We start from the raw sequence: 11,751 nt of genomic DNA, 5'->3' as shown, positions 1-11,751 counted from the left end.
CAACTACACTAAAAAAGAAAAAAAAAAAAAAAAATTGTTGAAAGAGGAAAAAAAAAAAAGCAAAAAAAAAAAGCGGCCCTTTAAACCGGTTGCTAGGCAACGTCTTTTGACGTAGCTCCGGTCCTCCAAGACCATAGAGTTGAGTGAGGGCCATCTTGCCCTCACTCGACTTCCTGTCTCTGAGGATCCGGGACCGGATAGTTTTTCCAGCTGCCGGCGGGTCCGGTAAGCTGGGAAAACGTCTGGGACGCGGCAGGAGGGGGGGGGGGGCACCTCTTCCCCTGCACCGTAAGGGTAATTCCGCGGCGAATCCGCCACTGGGACCACCCTTATCTGAAAGCCGACCGCCCGCCGTTTCAAAAAATACCGGGGTTATGGGGGCTATCTTCTGCCATAACCCCAGTATTTAGCTTTTAATGGCCGACGCATATAGTCGTTAGGCGGTCAGTAAGTGATTGCATGTATATGGCAAACAGGTGACGATGACTGATGGGGTGACAGGTGACGATGACTGATGGGGTGACAGGTGACGATGACGGATGGGGTGACAGGTGATGATGACTGATGGGGTGACAGGTGATGATGATTGATGAGGTGACAGGTGACGATGATTGATGAAGTGACAGATGACAATCACTGACCGGGTGACATGTGACGATGATTGATGGGGTGACAAGTGACGATCACTGATGGGGTGTCAAGTGACGATGATTGATAGGGTGACAGATGACGGTGACTGATGGGGTGACAGGTGACGATGACTGATGGGGTGACAGGTGACGGTGACTGATGGGGTGACAGGTTACGATGACTGATGGGGTGACAGATGACGATGACTGATGGGGTGACAGGTGACGGTGATTGATGGGGTGACAGGTGACGGGGCGATGGTCACTGATGGGTGACAGGTGACGGGCGATGGTGCACGGCGGTACTGATGGCAGTCTCTGGTGACCGGTGAACTTTAGGCTACATTCACATGTGAGCGTAGCGATCGCGGGCAGAATCACTGCGATTCTGCCCGCGATCCAGAAATCATTGCAAATGGCGGGACGCCTGTGCGTTGCCCGCTGTGCGATGTTTCCGCCTGCCGAATCGCGGTAACATCACGCAAACAACGCATGACGTCCCAAAGAAACTCTTGTACTTTTTTGGGCGTCATGCGATGTTTGCGCGATGTTACTGCGATTCGGCAGGCGGAAATGGCGGCAACATCGCACAGCGTTTGGGGTGCTATTGCAAATCACGGGCAACGCACAGGCGTCCCGCAATTTGCAATGATTTCCGGATCGCAGGCAGAATCGCGGTGATTTTGCCTGCGATCGCTGCGCTCACATGTGAACGTTATGGGTGTCAATTTCTGGGCACTGATGAGGTGACTGTTGGGTGACAGGTGACATTGGGGGGGGGCTGGGGACTGTGTGGGGACCTTTATTACTGTGATTTTAGTGTGATTTTACTTTTTACATGTGTACAGAGCAGTAACTCACTATTTCTAGCTCTTCTCCCCTCATACTGGAAACTGTATGAGGAGAGAAGAGCTAGTAACAGTCAGTTACTGCTCTTTGTTTACATTTTGTGATCGGCTGTGAATGGATTCACAGCCGATCACATAGTAAACAGTCACTGTCAGTGACTGTTTACTACTGCCGGTGACAGCTATGTTCCTACGGAACACAGTGCCACCGACATGACCGCGCTGCGCGCTCCCGATCGCGCATGCGCGGTCATCTCCCGGCCGCCTCCATTGTGATCGGCTGTGTCATTGGAACACAGCCGATCACGTGGGAAACAGCCATGCCTATTGGCTGTTTCCCCCCTGCCGGTGACCGGCTGTGTCCCGGGGACACACCGACACCGGCAGTGCACGGCGGCGCGCCCGCGATCGCGCGCCTGCCGTGCTTGAATGGGCGGACGTCATATGACGTCCGCCCAGGATAATAGCCGCACCGTCCCGCCGTCATATGACGGCGGGCGGGCGGCAAGTGGTTAAACAAAAACTCGCTGGGCGATCACACCTTAATTATTACAATTGCTGGGGCATAGAATACTATTTTCTTTTTTCAAGATCTGTGATCCTCAAGACCCCTGAGCATAAGCAACAGTATAAAAAAAATATAAAAACTGATAATATAGTAATGTATACCTAACAAAGAAAAAGAAGGGAAAAAAAACAAACAAACAAGAGGGACTTTTTAGGTACAAATTGACAAATATACAACAGACAATTGAACATTTGTACAATAATTACATTTTATTTCACCAACATTTTTAATTTGTGTTAAAAAAAATCCTTAAATTTGAACTAAACTGTATCTGAGGACAACAAATTAAAAAAAGGGATATTTAATTTTTTTTTTTTAATATTCACAGTAAACGTCCCCATCCATCCATGTCCCCATGCTTTATTTTGTTGAGAAGTCACTTTGAAAAACAGCTCCCTAGCATTTTAGGATGTAGCCATCTTGAGTAAGGGCAGATAAATGATGTAACACATTGGTCTCCAAACTGCAGCCCATGGGCCAGATGTGGCCATTTCTTGACCTTTTCCAGCCCTTGGGGTTCCAATGGGATTCCTCCCACCAACACCAACGATGAAGCACCATTATTTCCTATAACATATAACACCAATGGGCAGAAGCACTATTCATTCCACTGACATCAACGATAGGGGACAATTCCTCATACTAACACCCATGATGGGGCATTATTCCTCATACTAACACCCATGATGGGACATTATTTCTCCCACTAACACCCATGATGAGGCATTATTTCTCACACTAACACCCATGATGGGGCATTATTCCTCATACTAACACCCATGATGGGGCATTATTTCTCCCACTAACACCCATGATGGGACATTATTTCTCCCACTAACACCCATGATGGGGCACTATTTCTCCTACTGACACCCATGATGGGACATTATTTCTCCCACTAACACCCATGATGGGGCATTATTTCTCTCACTAACACCCATGATGGGGCATTATTTCTCCCACTAACACCCATGATGGGGCATTATTTCTCCCACTAACACCCATGATGGGGCATTATTTCTCCCACTAACACCCATGATGTGGCATTATTTCTCCCACTAACACCCATGATGGGGCACTATTTCTCCCACTAACACTCATGATGGGACATAATTTCTCCCACTAACACCCATGATGGGGCATTATTTCTCCCACTAACACCCATGATGGGGCACTATTTCTCCCACTAACAACCATGATGGGACATTATTCCTCCCACTAACACCCATGATAGGACATCATTTCTCCCACTAACACCCATGGTGGGACATTATTTCTCCCACTAACACCCATGATGGGACATAATTTCTCCCACTAACACCCATGATGGGGCATTATTTCTCCCACTAACACCCATGATGGGGCACTATTTCCCCCCCACTAACACCCATGATGGGACATTATTTCTCCCACCAACACCCATGATGGGGCATTATTTCTTCCACTAACACCCGTGATGGGACATTATTTCTTCCACTAACACCCATGATGGGACATTATTTCTCCCACTAACACCCATGATGGGACATTATTTCTCCCACTAACACCCATGATGGGACATTATTCCTCCCACTAACACCCATGATGGGACATTATTTCTCCCACTAACACCCATGATGGGGCATTATTTCTCCCACTAACACCCATGATGGGGCATTATTTCTCCCACTAACACCCATGATGGGGCATTATTTCTCCCACTAACACCCATGATGGGACAATATTTCCCCCACTAACACCCATGATAAGGCACATTTTCTCCCACAAATACCAATGATGGGGCACTAATCCTCCTCATACTGTCCACATGCTTTGTTTTACGCCCAATGGATTTTATACTTCCACTGGCCTTAGTCCAGCCATCTTAAAGTGTGAAGAAAGCAAACTGGCCTTTTGTTTATAAAGTTTGGAAACCCCTGATGTAGCAATTACTTCCTGTAATCCATCTGCCCTTAGCTCAGGCATGCAGGCAGAAAGAGTTTCTTGGAAACCCCCCACTCCCCAAATTAAATTTGTATAATTTTTTTATTTTTTAAACCAATAGAGCTTTCTTTTGGTTGTATTTAGTCACCATTGTTTTTTTTTTTGCTGAACAAACAAAAAAAAAGACAGAAAATCTAGAAAAAAAAAGCAATTTTTATAGTTTGTTCTATTATTTAGCAAACAGGTAATTTTTCACCTTTATCGGTGTGCGGCGGCACTGATGGGCACTGATAGGCACTGATAGGCTGCACTGATGGGCACTAATAGGCTGCACTGATGGGCACTAATAGGCTGCACTAATGGGCACCGATAGGCTGCACTGATTTGCACTGATAGGCTACACTGATTTGCACTGATAGGCACTGTTAGGCTGCACTGATAGGATGCACTGATGGGCACTGATAAGGTGGCACTGGTAGGTGGCATTGGTGGGCATTGATAGGTGGCATTGATGGGTGGCACTGAAGAGCACTAATATGTGGCACTATAGGGCACTAATAGGTGGCACTGATAGGTGGCACTCATTGACACTAATAGGTGGCACTGATGGGCATTAATAGGCACTAGTAGGTGACACTAATAGATAGCACTGATGATGGGGCATTGATTGGCACTCATAGGTGGCACTGGTGGGCTTTGATAGGTAGCACTGGGGGGCACTGATAGGTGGCACTGGTAGGTGGCACTTGTGGGCACTGGTAGGTGGCACTGACCTACACTAGTAGGTGGCACTGGAGGACACTGGTATGGGGCACTGGTGGGCACACATGAGGCAGCAGTGACTCTTCCCCTTTGGGACCGATGTCCCTCTGACAGCAGCCGGTGATTGGCTTTTTTTTCACACTGTCAGCGCGAGGAAAAAAAAAAACCTGATTTCCGGCTCTGTTTACATCACGTGATCAGCCGTCATTGGCTGACAGCTGATCACGTGTTGTGGGGGTTTTTAGAACCGGCCCCTTACTCCGATCTGTGATCAGCCGAGTCTCATTGACTCACTGATCACAGAGCGAGCCGTGCGCACCCCGCAGGGAGCGCACAGTCAGCTCATGCTCGGGAGGACATAAATGGATGCCCTCCCGGAAATTTAGGCCCACGCTGTAGCCATCTTTCGGCTATAGTGCGGGCACAAAGAGGTCCATTTATTATATTTTCCTATCTATTTACGTATTTTAACAGCATAAAGATTGAAAAGAATTCATTTCGATTGAGGCAGTTTAGTTTCACTTTAAAAATAGCATGAAAGTTACCTAGCATGGGAATCAACCCTTAAGACATCGTCATCATTTCTACATAATAATATGCCACGTGTCCAAGATTAGCACTCCCCCGCCCCAGGGTTGGAATTGTCAATGACCTTTTCACTGTTTGGTTCTTTTGCACACATATTTTAAAAAATCCTTTTAGCCCTGAAGATGATGTTAAAACCCCCAAACATTTTAAGTTTTATGAAAGCGGACACCCTAGAGAATAAAATAGTGGTAGTTCCAATTTTTTATGTCACACGATATTATCGCAAAGGTCTAGGAAATGCAAAATTTCAGTAAAAAAACACCCTAAAGGGAATTTTAGGACAAACCCATGCAATAAATGACCCACATTTTTGGGAAAATAGATACCCAACATGCCAAACCTTAAATTCGTGTTTGCTTGTGAAATGGTGACAAACTTCAGTACCCTGTATTTTTTATAGAAAGAAGGAATTTGGTCCGTGGCACCATAGGTGATGAGCCTCCATTAGAGATGGGCTTGATGTTCGCCGAACACACGAATATCTTGGGAGCTCAGTGGGAAGTTTGTCCGCCAATGAGCGCCCCATAATGCACTACGCGATTACAGTACACTAAGTGCTTGTGATTGGCCAAAGCATGCACCTGACCTGTATGCTTTGGCCAATCACAGCACAATGTCCTATCAGAGTCACGATTGGCAAAAGACAGGGTGGCTCAAGGGCTAAGTCCACGCCCCACACTATATAAGGCTGCTGCTGACATGGCAGCTGTGTGATAATAGAGATTAGGCAGGTAGTTAGTGGATAGTGAGTTGAGTTTGTTTAGTTGCAGTCAGTGTAGTGCACAGGCATACTCCACTTTTAAAATGTATAGGTATTTTGTAGTCCTGGGTCCCCTTTCAGTGCTCCCCAAGTTTTGTGTCCCTGTCACTTATAGTTTGTGAGTATTGCCATGCCAGGCTGACCAAGATTTCATATAGACGCCAATGTTAAAGAAAGGGAGCAGTGTCATGCCAAGCTGACCAAGATTTCATATAGATGCCAATGTTAACCGCTTGCCGACCGCCGCACGACTATTTACTGCGGCGGTCAGCCCCTCACAGGCAGAGCGACGTAGGGCTACGTCGCTAGCCTGTGAGGGTCTAGGGAGCGAGTGCGTGCCCCTGGAGGCGCGCTCCCGCACGGTCACGGACCCCCCCGCGCGTGTGACCGGCGGACTCGATGTCCCCCGGTCACTCGACGATCGTCGGTGCAGAGGGAGAAAGGCAGGCGGCTGATGTAAACAAGCCGCCTGTCATTCTCCCCTGTGTAGAAATAGTGATCATACGGTTCTACTATGTAGGACCGTTGATCACTGTTCCTACACATCAAGCCACAGCCAATCACAGTTAGAATCACGCCCTTAGGGACACACATGACCCCTCCCTCTCAAAAAAAAGTTAACCCCTTCACTGCCAATGAAATTTTACAGTAACAGTGCATATGTATAGCACTGATTACTGTAGAAATGTCACTGGTAACCCAAAAGTGTCAAAAATTTCAGTCAAGGGTCCGATCTGTCCGCCGCAATGTTGCAGTACCGCAAAAAAAAATTGCAGATCGCTGCCATTACGTGTTAAAAAAAAAAAAAAACAACAAAAATGACAAAAAATTTTCCCTTTGTTAGTAAACGCGATAACTTTTGCGCAAACCAATCAAAATACGCTTTTTGCGATTTTTTTTTTTACCATACATATTTAGATTTTTACATTTTTTTGGGGGGAATTTCATATAAAAAAATGTGAAAAATATTGTTATTTTTGCAAAATTGACGCTCTTTTTTTGTTTATAGCGCAAAAAGTAAAAATCGCACAGGTGATCAAATACCACCAAAAGAAAGCTCTGTTTGTGGGAAAAAAAGGACTTCAAATTCGTGTAGGTACAGTGTCGCACGACCGCGCAATTGTCCATTAAAGTCACGCAGTGCCGAATCGCAAAAAAGGCCCTGGTCAGGAATGGGGGTAAAATCTTCCGGGGCTTAAGTGGTTAAAGACAGGGAGCAGTGCCATGCCAAGCTGGCCAATATTTCCCATGAATGCCGATGAGTGCTGAAAGCTGAAAATTGGTCTAGGCAGGAAGGGGGTGACAGTGCCCTGTATTTAAGTGGTTATGGGGAAATGGTGACATATCCTTGGAAAAGGCCTTATACGGCCGAAACGCGTAGGATAACCCATCGGACCTTTCCTCTGAATCAAGTTCCAAGACATATGGAACAACAGAGTTAAAGTCCTGTTAAAAGTCACCCATTTTTCACCTGTCACTTATTTTCCAATACTTTCGCACTTCTGACACAATGGGCCTTCACCTATTCGCCGCAAACCTTGTATTATACTGTAACATTTAAAATAATTTTTTTTATATCATACTACTCCTTTTACTCTTGCCCATAAAGTCCCAAATACCTGTTTTGAGGCACCAAAACCTAAATACAAATGAGGAACCCTATGACAGAATTAAATGAAAAAATGAAAAACAGCATGCCCCTCCCCCCCCCCAAATCTATACCAGGTCCTTTGGGTCTGGTATAGATTTTAAGGGAGACTCCACTCCAAAATGTAAAAAATAATATGGCGTGGGTTCCCCCCCCCCAAATCTATACCAGGCCCTTTGGGGGGGATGAACGAGCGCCCCCCCCCTCCACCTGAACCATACCAGGCCACTTTCCCTCAACATGGGGTGGGTGCTTTGGGGTGCCTCCCTGATGTGATTGAGGAGGGAGGGAGAGAACTAGTCTGTGTTGACAACATGGCATCTAAATGACTCAACTAGAGCCACAGGCAGTGTCACCCCCTTAGAAGACTCAGAGTAAAATCCAGTGTAGTTTATTACAAGTTTTACAGATTGAGATTGTATTTTTTTTGTCCTTCTTAGAAATTAAAAAAAAAAAAAAAAATACAAGGCAGGGGATGTCTCACTAAGAATCAAACTAGCTTGTAGCAAACAGTAGGGGAAACAGTGGAATATACCAAAGCACAAACATTTAATAATTAAATAGGCTGCTGGGGCCGTAAAGGAGCCCGATAGTATTTGTCACCTTGATCATGTCAGGATCACAATGTGATCTTTAAATAAGAGATGTATACAGTATATACAAAGATTGAAACAGCTTTTAACCACTTAAGCCCCGGAGGATTTTCCTGCTCAAAGACCAGGGCCTATTTTGCGATTCGGCACTGCAAGAATTTAGCGGACAATTGCGCGGTCGTGCAACGCTGTACCCAAATAAAATTGACGTCTTTTTTTTCCCACAAACAGAGCTTTCTTTTGGTGGTATTTGATCACCTGTGCGATTTTGTTTTTTTTTTTGCGCTATAAACAAAAAAGAGCGTAAATTTTGAAAAAATAACAACATTTTCCCATTTTTTTTTTATGAAATTCCCCCCCCCCCAAAAATGTAAAAATCTATTTTTTTTTTAACATTTTAGGCCAATTTGTTTTCTGCTACATATTTTTGGTAAAAAAAATCGCAGTAAGCGTATTTTGATTGGTTTGCGCAAAAGTTATTGCGTTTACTAACTAAGGGAAATATTTATGTCATTTTCTTTTTAACTAGTAATGGCGGCGATCTGCGATTTTTTTTTTTGCGGGACTGCGACATTGCGGCGGACAGATCGGACCCCTGACTGACATTTTTGACACTTTTAGGGTTACCAGTGACATTACTACAGTAATCAGTGCTATAAATGACACTGGCAGGGAAGGGGTTAACTTTATTAGTGATCAAGGGGTTAAGTGTGTCCCTAGGGGCGTGATTCTAACTGTAAAGGGGCGTGGCTTGTGATGTAACCATAGAAACATACAATCCTACATAGCAGGATCATATGATCTCTGCAGTTACATCAGGGAGAATGACAGGCGGCTTTGTTTACATCAGCCGTCTGCCTTTCTCCCTCTCCAGCGGGAGATCGCGAGTGACCGTCGGACATTGGAGCCGCCGGTCACTCGCGCGGGGAAGCCCGTGAACGAGCGGGGGCGGGAGCGCGCCTCCGGCGGCGCGCGCGCTCGCCCCCTGCAGGCTCCTGGGCGAGCGACGTAGTATTACGTCGCTTTGCCCAGGAGGGGCTGACCGCCGCAATAAATGTACTGTGGGCGGTCAGCAAGCGGTTAAATTAAAGTGTTAAAATATATATATGAGAATTTATATGAGATTTTAGTAATTGGGTTTAGATTTACTTTAAAATGAATGACTCCAGCCTAGCCTAGTTTCTTCTTTTTGAAAAATTGTTCAGCAAGTGTAGATAGAAACTTGAATGCCTTCACATAGCACAGACACATAAGAATAAAACAAAGACACAAAATTTGACATTTTTTTTTAACATTTTATTTTTATTTTCTAATCCTATGCATTATAAGTAAATATATATTTACAAAATTCCTACGCATTCCCTTTAATTAGGAAAACAAAATGAGTCACAGACCTTATCGCTGTCATAGCCTATGATTGTACCCCTGTGGTTTTGTTTTTTGTTTTTTCCTCCTCTTAAATGGAGGAAAAGATACATTGTATCTCTTTCTCTTTGCTAGAGGAGAAAAATAAAAACAAGCAACAGTGTTTAAAAAATTGATAATAATAATAGTGAAAAGCCAGGGTGAAAGGTTGAGGTCAAAGGTCAGTGTGTTTTAGGCAGGGCTAGGTGCAGGCACTCCCCCCTTATGAGCCACCCCTTGTTACCCCCCCCCCCACCTACCTCCGAGCACCATTCCTTGGTTCCACCACCTACACACCTCCCAGTACCACCCCTTGTAGATGTAGAGAATACAGAACTAAGTATCATTTTATGATGCTAAGTAATGTGTATGGAATTCCCTAGTGATAACAAGAAAAGGAGTAAAATAGATCCCCTCCAGCCAGCGACAGTAGATCCCCAGCAACAATATACAACTCCCAGCAAATATAGATCCCCAGCAACAATATATTCTCCTTAGCAGCAATATATCCCCCTAGCAACAATAGATCCTCCCAGCAACAACAGCCCTAAATAAGCAACTGTAGACCATTGCCAGCAACAATAGACCTCCCAGCAGCCAGCAACATTAGATCCATCCCCAGCAACAATAGACCTCCCCAGCAATAATAGATCCTCCAAGCAACAACAGTCTATCCCAGAAATGATAGACCCTTGCCAGCAACAATAGACCTCCCAGCAGCCAGCAACAGTAGATTCCTCCTTCAACCTAGATTGCTCCCAGAAACAATTGACCCCCCATCAATAATATATCCTCCATCAGCATCAATAGACCTCCCTGGCCCTGCAACAACAGATGCCCTTTCAGTGACAATAGATCCACCAGCACTATTATACAACTCCCAGCAAATATAGATCCCCAGCACATATAGATCCCCAGCAACAAGATATTCTCCTTAGCAACAAATGATCCCCCTAGCAACAATAGATCCTCCCAGCAACAACAGCCCAAAACCAGCAACTGTAGACCATTGCCAGCAACTGTAGACCATTGCCAGCAACAATAGACCTCCCAGCAGCCAACAACATTAGATCCCTCCCCAACAACAATAGACCTCCCCAGCAATAATAGATCCTCCAAGCAACAACAGTCTATCCCAGAAATGATAGACCCTTTCCAGCATCAATAGAACCTCCAGCAGCCAGCAACAGTAGATTCCTCCTTCAACATTGATTGCTCCCAGCAACAACTGACCCCCGAGCAATAATATATCCTCCATCAGCATCAATAGACCTCCCTGCAACAACAGATGCCCTTTTCAGTGACAATAGATCCCCCAGCAGCCAGCATTAATAGACCCTCTAGTACACCCCAACAACGCTTGGCAAACATGCATTCAGGGCTGGAGGTGCCGAAACTGCATTATCCGGGGTTTCCTCTGAAAAAGCCCCGATTTTAGGTAGGATTAAAAAAGAATTTTTATAATTACAATGTAATATCATTGTCAGTCAGGGTCAGTCAGGGTCAGTCAGGGTCAGTGTGTTTTATGTAGGACAAAGGAAAGAGCAAAATATACATTATTGTTTCTGGTTCCTATAACAGGTATGAAAAACAACTAATATACACTAATATACACATATGTGATATTGATGCAACCATGGGGAACAGGAGAATTTATTTGGGGTTTTTATTTAGTGGTAGAATGTGGTAATAGGAAGAAAAAAAAATTATATTTTTAAAATGTATTTTTTTCTATTTTGTTCCAGTTTTCCTTAATAAAAAATAAATAAAAAATATCAAGGGTTATCCATTACCACTTACCATCAAATGAAAGGGCAATTTGTCCTGAAAAAAAACGTGATATAATTCACCTGGATACACTAAGTCAGTGGTCTCCAAACTGCAGCCTGGGGGCCGGATGTGGCCCTTTTCCTGCTTTTATCTCACCTTTGGGGCATTATTACCCCCACTGCCAGCAACAGTGGTGCATACATCCTGCCACCAACACTGACAATGGGGCACTATTCCTAATACTGATACCAATGATGG

The sequence above is a fragment of the Pelophylax lessonae genome (genome assembly GCF_965119305.1).
Source record: "Pelophylax lessonae genome assembly, chromosome: 12".
Classification (NCBI taxonomy): domain Eukaryota; kingdom Metazoa; phylum Chordata; class Amphibia; order Anura; family Ranidae; genus Pelophylax; species Pelophylax lessonae.
Note: the sequence above shows the minus strand (reverse complement) of the source record.